This window comes from Ovis aries, chromosome 10, assembly GCF_016772045.2.
Source record: "Ovis aries strain OAR_USU_Benz2616 breed Rambouillet chromosome 10, ARS-UI_Ramb_v3.0, whole genome shotgun sequence".
Lineage (NCBI taxonomy): Eukaryota > Metazoa > Chordata > Mammalia > Artiodactyla > Bovidae > Ovis > Ovis aries.
The window spans coordinates 23435499-23444980 of NC_056063.1; the positions used below are offsets into that span (position 1 = coordinate 23435499).

At 42.1% G+C, this 9482-nt stretch overlaps 1 long non-coding RNA gene across 1 annotated transcript; it reads left to right on the plus strand.

Annotated features, from left to right (window-relative positions):
* The first annotated feature begins 2838 nt into the window (after nucleotides 1-2838).
* Nucleotides 2839-9482, plus strand: LOC132657294 (uncharacterized). Its single transcript, XR_009595218.1, has 2 exons — nucleotides 2839-3254; nucleotides 7811-9482. It is a non-coding gene; the product is annotated as an uncharacterized LOC132657294 (long non-coding RNA).

Here is a 9482-nt window from a genome sequence, read left to right on the forward strand (position 1 = left end):
CGTGGAGACAGATCTGCCAGCCCCAGTCAAGCCTACATTTTGATAGTCATCTCTTGAAAGGTCTTGAAACAGAAATACCCAGTTAAGCCATGTGTGATTTCCTAACCCACAGACACAGTGAGATTAATAAATTCTCATTGTTGTTTTAAGCTGCTATGTTTTAAGATGATTTGTTAGGCAGCAAGAGATAACTAATAAAAAAGGAGGAGTGATGAGATCAGACTAACGAAAAATGTAATGGCACTATGAATTACGGAGAAATGATTGGCGAAGAGACAGAAGCAGACAGTCAAATAAATTAGGTGGCTGTTGCAGTAATTAAGTAGAGATGTGATAAAAACCTGTATTAAGGTTTGGGCTTTAGGGTTTAAGAGGAGGAAAAAATGTTGAGAGATTTAGGGAGGAAACAGCAACAAAATTTAGCGGCTGATTAGCAATGGGGCATGAAGGAAAGAAAAGCATTAAGGGTTTAATTCAGGTCCTTTGCTCAGCAGCCAAGGAGATGATGGCATCATTCATGAAAATGGGGGATGAAGGAGGGGACACCGATTAGTTGAGGAAGCAGAGCTTTCCTTGTGAACATGCTGAGTTTGAAGTGCCCATGGAAAATCCAAATGAAGGTATCATGTTAGTTATATGGACACAAGAGTCTGGACTTCAGGAAAGGGGAAGAGACTGACATTAAATTTGAAATCAAAGGATAGTGAAGAATGTAACAGAAGATGGCCGATGACAGAACATTGGATCACGTCAACATTTAATGACAGACACAAAGGAGATGGGGCAGGGATGTAAAAAATAAAGCAGAGAAAGCAGAGCAGCCGAAAGAGGAGAGAGGTTTTTTAATTCAATTGACTTGTTTTTGGCTGTGCTGGGTCTTTGTTGCTGCCTTTTTTTCCTCTAGTTGCAGCAGGCAGGGGCTACTCTGAAGTGGCGTGCATGGGCTTCTCATTGCAGTGCCTTCTCTTGTCACACAACATGGGGCTCTAGGCTCACAGGCTTCAGTACTTGAGGCTCCCAGGCTCTAGATCACAGGCTCCATAGGTGAGGCACACGGGCTTAGCTGCTCTGCAGTACATGGGATATTTCCGGACCAAGGATTGAACCCATGTCTCTTGCATTGGCAGAAAGATTCTTTACCACTGAGCAAACAGGGAAGCCCAAAGAGAAAATTAAAAATTAAAAAAAATTTTTTTTCTAAAAAGAAGTATAGTTAATTTCCAATATTGAGATAGCTTCAGGTGTACAACAAAGTGACAACGAATATATCCATATATATTCTTTTTCAGACGCTTTTCCTTTATAAGTCGTTACAAGACATTGAATTTAGTTCCCTGTGCTATACAATGGGTTTTTGTTGTTTATTTTATACACAGAAGTGTGCATATGTTAATCCCAAATTCCTAATTTATCACCCTCTGCCGCCTAATTAATCATCCCCCCTGGTGACCATAAGTTTGTTTTCTATGTTTGTGAGTCTATTCTTATTTTGTAAATAAATTCATTTATATCTTTTTTTTTTAGATTCCACATACAAGTGATATTATATGATATTTATCTTTCTCTGTCTAACTTACTTCACTTAGTATGACTATCTCTAAGTCCATCCACGTTGCTGTGCTGTGCTAAGTCACTTCAGTCATGTATGACTCTTGGCGATCCTGTGGACTGTAGCCCGCCAGGCTCCCCTGTTCATGGGATTCTCCAGGCAAAAATACTGGAGTGGGTTGCCATGCCCTCCTTCAGGGGATCCTCCTGACCCACAGATCAAAGCCACAGCTCCTGCGGCCCCTGCATTGCAGGTAGATTCTTTATGGCTGGGCCATCGGGGAAGCCCCCATGTTGCTGTAAATAGCACTATTTCATTCCTATTTATGGCTGAGTAATATTCCATTGTATATATGTACCGCATCTTCTTTACTCATTCCTCTGTCAAGGGATGCTTAGGTTGCTTCCATGTCTTGACTATTGTAAATAACGATGCTGTGAACATTGGTGCATGTGTCTTTTCAAATGACAGTTTTCTCCAGATATATGCCCAGGAGTGGCATTGCTAGATCATATGGTAACTCCTTTTAATTTTTAAGGACCTCCATACTGTTTTCCATGGAGAAGGCAATGGCACCCCACTGCAGTACTCTTGCCTGGAAAATCCCATGGACGGAGGAGCCTGGTAGGCTGCAGTCCATGGGGTCACTAAGAGTCGGACATGACTGAGCGACCTCACTGTCACTTTTCACTTTCATGCGTTGGAGAAGGAAATGGCAACCCACTCCAGTGTTCTTGCCTGGAGAATCCCAGGGACGGGGGAGCCTGGTGGGCTGCCGTCTATGGGGTCGCACAGAGTTGGACACGACTGAAGCGACTTAGCAGCTGCATACTGTTTTCCATAGCAGTTGCACCAACGTACATTCCTACCAACAGTGCAGGAGGGTTCCCTTCTCTCCACACTGCGTCCAGCACTTATTTATAGACATTTTACTGATGACCATTCTGACCGGTGTGAGGTGATGCTTCATTGTAGTTTTGATTTGCATTTCTCTAGTAATTAGCAATATTGAGCATCTTGGCATGTGCCTCTTGGCCATCTCTATGTCAGAAGAGGAGAGACTTTAAAGAAAAGCTTGCAATGAAGCAACTGAGAGAAAGACTACTGGGTATCTACTAAATTTGGTAACCAATTCTTGGTACACTTGGCAAAAGCAGATTCACTTGGAGTGATGGTGACAGAAGCCAGACCAAGTGGATTAAAGCACGTCCACAGAGGAAAATGCAGAGGCAGGAAGTGCGGACTGCTGTCTAGCAGCTCACTGTGAGTGAGAGAAAGGACAGCCTCCCAGCCACTCCTCCTGCCTTGGCTCTGCCTGTCTATTTCCACTTTCCTGGATACAAGGGGGATCCTGTCAACATCTATATCTGCACAGGTTATTGATTCAACATGGTAGACGTGCCTCGAGTCATGTTCTGGAAGCCGTCATAGGAGTTCATTTAAATAAGGGTGAAGGAAAGAATGTTAAATAATTAGAGCTGTCAGTGGATGAAAAATGCCAGTGCATCTTTGGAAGAAAGAAGTGATCATGACTTGGAGACAGGAAAGCTCAAGGTCCAAAAGAATCTGGCTGAGTTACCCTCATGGGATCTCAGAAATTCTCAGGACTTGCATACAGAAGCTGAGACAGAAGAGGCAGTGAAGTCCTTGGCTGAAAAATCAAGAATTAATTAAAAGCTTGCTTATGCACTGGCTGGGCATCCAGGTATGTTGAAGTTTATTTCCTATATAGACAGATCTCTGAGGTTCCAAAAGAGAATCCTTTCTATCCCAGAAGATAAAGAAAGTTCTTGAAAAAATGCGTAAGCCCTCAAGTGTTTTTGCAAGACACCCACCAAGTGTCTGAGTGGAGAAGGTCAAACACAAAGTAAAGAACAGGTAGGATCATCATATAATTCAGAGGAGAATTTTTCCACCCCTCTCTCCATGAACCCTTGTATTATCACTGTTCATTATGTAGATTGGCATACAGATGCAATTCTTACTAAATTTTCGTTCTTGGAAATACAAATATATTTTCCATTTTTTGTGGATCATTTTTCAGGATAAAGTCTTAGTTCAAGATTTTTTCCATGTTTTAGCCAGAATGTTGGTTGCCTTTTAAGTCCTCTTCAGGTGATCTTTTCCTAATACCCCTGATTATGCAGAAAAATTAGCCCCTGGCTGTCTATTAGCTTAAATCTCTCCATAATACATTTACTTCTTTACATGTTCATGGTTTCTGACAAAGTATCTGTTTGCTGGAATTGTGTCTTTATCAGTCTTCCATTTCCAGAATCTAGTACAACACTTGGCATTTCAAATGTTTATTCAAAAAAAAAGGAATGAAAGAAAGGCAAGAAGGATGGATGAATGTGTCTTCTTTGGCTGTAAAAATAAACATCATAATAACTTGGCTTCTGAACAATGAGCTTGCCCTTTGGCTGGCCTGCAGTGGTGACCACAGGGTTAGAACAGTGGCCAGAACTGAGTTTTTATCATGAAGGGGCCCCCAACTTTCTGTCGTAAAGACCTCATCTCTAGGAGACCTTGCGCTCAGAAGCACGACCCCATCCAGTTTAAATATTCACCTTGCAATCTCTTTTCTCCCTTGTCCCAGGGTCTTCACTTGGAACAGTCCCTGGAGAAATCAATGTCCCACCTTTTCCTTGTATCAGGATGACTCCTATATGTCTGGATGAGACAGTGAGACAGAGATGCAGGCAAAGATGGGGCTTGTACAGGAAAGGGAAGAAACTGATAGACCGGGATCACAGGAAAATTTTGTTTCTTATCTCCTCAGTCAGAATTCTTTTACCTTTTATGAGGCTTAGTTTATAGTTTGTTTCCAGGGTATTATCAGTACAAAGTTCAGCCCTCACATTTTGGCAATTACAATCAGAGGGTAAGTTTGTTTTCCAGGAATTATTAAGCAATTATCACCCTATTCTACTGATAGCCCATTCTGGATCTAAGTTCAGACAACATCACATTGAAATAGGACTTCACTTTTAGCTGTTTGGAAAACACTTATTGATTTCCTCCTCTATGTTGACTCCTGGTCCTATTTTAAATATCTTCAAATTCCTGATAACACACACTGGCATTTGCTCAAGGCTAATTTTAGCACGTTCTTTATAAAGAGGCTGCTAAACACAGATCTGAGACACACCAAATCATTTGAGGATTTTATTTTTCACATACTAAAAAAAGTCCACGTGTTTATGTTTGCATCATCCCCAAGTGGTCTTTAAGAAGAGAGTAGGCAGGTCAGTTCTCTAAATCTATCACTGCTAGAGCCCCAGGGGCAGGCTGCAGTACTTGAGAACTCCGCTGTCAGGGCAATCTTCTCCGGGCAGACAAAACTTTCACTGCAAGATTGCTAACTCAGCAGGTGCAGGGAGAAGCATAGACGCTGGCAGGTGCTAATAAAAAAAAAACCTGGAGGAGAACAAAGGGAGCCTTCTCTGAACTCCTCCAAAAATGTCACCCACAGGAAGTCAGGCTTTGTCTGGGAGGCACGTGGGCTTCATCAGGGCCCACTGGGCAGAACGAGATCAATGCTAGCCAATGTCCACAATGGGCTCAATGCAGGCTATTGTGGCGGCTGCAACGACTTGAGGGATGACTGCAGGATAAACTCCACCTGTTCCTACATCCTGAAATACCCGTGTCATTGAGTGGGCTGCCGGCCGCCTTTCTCCTTCCCATGTCTAAGTCATCTTCAACCTAAAAATCTCCCAAGGTTACGCTGTCCTGTCTTAAAGATCGCCCAGCTTCTCCATTTCTTACATGTTCTCTGATATTCTGAAGTTAGATCTGCACATAAACACGTGTGAGGGGCTGGGAGTGCAAAACAGAGCAGGCTGATTTCTAAGAGACTTACTGATTTAATTCCATTGCCTCCTACACCCCTGCCTGCCCTGATCGTGGTTGTGCTTATAAATTAGACCAGGTCCATTTTGGGGCTTCCCCATCTCCTCAGGCACACAAGTTTTCCATGGTATGTAGTTTTCTTAGGTTAAAAAGAATATAAGTCAGATAAATAAAGACACATTAAGGGGAGAGGAAAAAATCAGATTTTTTCCCCCTACATATAATACATGATGAAAGAAAAGCCTGGTGATTGGAGCAGAACAATTTTCCTTATATAGGACAGCGCCACCTCTGCTGGAAATATAGTCACCCTGCCTGCGTCATTTCTGCCTTTCATAGCCCTATCTTCTGGCACTGTGATAACCAAAAAGTGCTCCTATGCATCTTCAAATACTCTCAGTTAAGATTCACCATGTAAGAGGAACATGCTTATGGTACAACAATGGCGGTGGATGCAGCGAACGCCTGTCAGATGTTGTTTGGTTGCTAAGTCATGTCCGACTCTTTTGTGACCCCATGGACTGTAGCCCACCAGGCTCCTCTGTCCATAGGATTCTCCAGGCAAGAATACTGGAGTGGGTTGCCATTTCCTTCTCCAAGGGATCTTCCTCACCCAGGGATCAAATCTGCATCTCCTGCACAGGCAAGTGGATTCTTTATCACTGAGCTACCTGGGAAGTCCACCTGCCAGATACTAAACCACACATCATTGCCTTACACTTAACCCTGGATACACTAATCTCTAGTGAAAGAACTTCAGGCACTTGCTTGGGTGAATATTTGCAAGCAGATGAAACTTCCTGCACTATTTGAATCACAGGAAGACAAACTGTTCATGGTTAGGTCAACCCTGACTGAGCCTCACTGTGGAAATCTCCATGAACTTCAACACCAAGCAGTTCTGCTCCATCCTGCCAATTTCTTTAGCAGGGATGGCTTATCCATAGACTATGTAGGATTTCTCAGGGTTTGCTTGAGGACAAAGCTCTACAGAACACAGTATAACTATCTTATCTGCCACTGTCAAAATTTATTTATTACTACACTATCTCATGTAGTTATAAATTTATGTAGAGGAAATGTTTAAGCAACTGTATTATAAATGGGGGAGAGCAACAAACTGTGGTGCTGGAGAGGGCTCCTGAGAGTACCTTGGACAGCAAGAAGATCAAATCAGTCAATCCTAAAGGAAATCAACCCTGAATAGTCATTGGAAGGACTGATGCTGAAGCTGAAGCTCCAATACTTTGGCCACCCAATACAAAGAATCAATTCACTGGAAAAGACCGTGATGCTGGGAAAGACTGAGGGCAGGAGGAGAAGAGGGAAACAGAGGATGAGATGGTTGGATGGCATCACCGACTCAATGGACATGAGTCTGAGCAAACTCCAGGAGATGGTGAAGGACAGGGAAACCTGGTGTGCTGCAGTTCACGGGGTTGCAAAGAATAGGACATGACTTAGCAACTAAGCAACAGCAAAGGAATATGGAGCTTCCCAGGTGATGCAGTGGTAAGAACCCACCTGCCAATTAAGAAGACATGGGTTCAATCACTGGGTCAGAAAGATCTGTTGGGGAAGGAAATGGCATTCTCGCCTGGGAAATCCCATGGATAGCGAGGGGAGCCTGGTGGGCTACAGTGCATGGGGTCGCAAAGAGTCAGACACGACTGAGAGACTCAGTATACGCACACACACAAAGAGATATCAAGGGAAATAAAGGAGGTCCTATGCTATGTTCAAACAGTTAAATGACAATACCAGTGATCACTTAACCAGGGATAAGACACACACACACACTCACACTCAAAGTCATATTCAAAGACACTATAGACAAAGCAAAATAAAATACTTAAATGAAATAAAAAGCCTCTTAGCTTTTTCATGCTATCATGAGGAATAAATGAAGGGAAAAGGGATTTTTTATTGATTGAAACTTGAAATGATGGTATCTGCTTGCAATTAACTAGATTGTTTTCTCTACATAGAGAATGTGGGCTTGAAATAAATATATATTAATGTTTCTTTGATACTTTTGAGTTAGATCCTGAAAACCCATACCAGTTAGATGTTTAGTAGCAAAACAGTGAGATGACTGAGGTTTATTTTCTCCTGTGAATTTACAACATTCTTGTAAGTGGCATCAGGCAGAGAGTATTTAGAATCATCTTATAGGAGAAAAAATTACGTCTTCAAGAAGTTCAGTGATTCAGAAAATTGTCGATCTAAGATTAAAACCCATCTTATTTCAAGTACAGTAATCATGAAAAGGCATTAGTTGCATGAAAGAATGGATTGGTGGTAATTTAACTTTCCACTTACATTTCAACAGCTTTCAGTTTGATTATCTTTCTTGTCACTGAGTCAGTGTAACTCAATTGTTTCACTTTTCCTCACCATTACTAGAAATATTCATTCATTGGAAGGACTGATGCTGAAGCTGAAATTCTAATACTTTGGCCACCTGATGTGAAGAACTGACTCACTGGAAAAGACCCTGATGCTGGGAAAGATTGAAGATGGGAGGAGAAGGGGACAACAGAGGATGAGATGGTTGGATGGCATCACCAACACAATGGACATGAGTTTGAGTAAGCAAAGTACATCATGCAAAATGCCAGGCTGGATGAAGCACAAGCTGGAATCAAGATTTCTGAGAGAAATATCAATGACCTCAGATACGCAGATGACACCACCCTTACGACAGAAAGCAAAGAAGAACTAAAGAGCCTGTTGATGAAAGTGAAAGAGGAGAACAAAAAGTTGGCTTAAAACTCAGCATTGAGAAAACTAAGATCATGGCATCCAGTCCCATCACTTCATGGCAAATAGATGGGGAAGCAATAGAAACAGTGAGAAACTTTATTTTGGGAGGCTCCAAAATCACTGCAGATGGTGACTGCAGCCATGAAATTAAAAGACGCTTGCTCCTTGGAAGAAAAGCTATGACCAACCTAGACAGCATATTAAAAAGCAGAGACATTATTCTGCTGACAAAGGTCTGTCTAGTCAAAGTTATGTTTTTTCCTGTGGTCATGTATGGATGTGAGAGTTGGACTATAACGAAAGCTGAGTGTGGAAGAATTGATGCTTTTGAACTGTGGTGTTGGAGAAGACTCTTGAGAGTCCCTTGGACTGCAAGGAGATCCAAGCAGACCATCCTAAAGGAAATCAGTCCTGAATATTCATTAGAAGGATTGATGCTGAAGCTGAAATTCCAATACTTTGGCCATCTGATGTGAAGAACCAGCTCACTGGAAAAGACCCTGATGCTGGGAAAGATTGAAGGCAGGAGGAGAAGGGGACGATAGAGGATGAGACGGTTGGATGGCATCACCTACTCGATGGACATGAGTTTGAGTAAACTCCGGGAGTTGGTGATGGACAGGGAAGCCTGGCATGCTGCAGTCCATGGGGTTGCAAAGAGTTGGACATGACTGAGTGACTGAACTGAACTGAACTAGAAATATCACTTCTGCCTCTTCTATTGTCTAGAGTTCAGTTGCTTCATTTTGACTCTAATACTGTGAACATTTGTCCTAAAATGTTTTTAGACATTTCATCAGAGGTATTGCAAGAAAGAAACTATTTTATTACATGATACTGAATGATATTTTTATCTAGAGCAGAATTCACCTACTAAATAATTTTCAAAATGATACAAATATTTTGGTTTTGACTAACATGAATTTTTTGTTTATTTCCTTGGTGAACTTGGTCATACAGGTGAATATGGCAAAACCCCACTCAGACCTCAAAAGAACAGCGCACACACAGGGCAACTGGGTGCACTTCTGCTAGATACTGTTGGTTTAAAGTTAACCTTTTCATTCCCGTGCTGACACAAACTCTCCATCTTTTGCTACACGTCTGCCTGTTCCATGCTGAAAGAGACCTCGGGGCTCTTGTAGCTGAAGAGTGTGTCTGTGATACATGTGGATGTTTTGAATCAAGAAGTTCATCAGAACCATGGACCTCACCTGCCCAACATAGACCTACTTTGAGACTGACTGACACGGTTCCTTCTTCCTATGTAGTATATTTAAAATAGCAATAAACTTGGAGTCAGAAAGCCTGA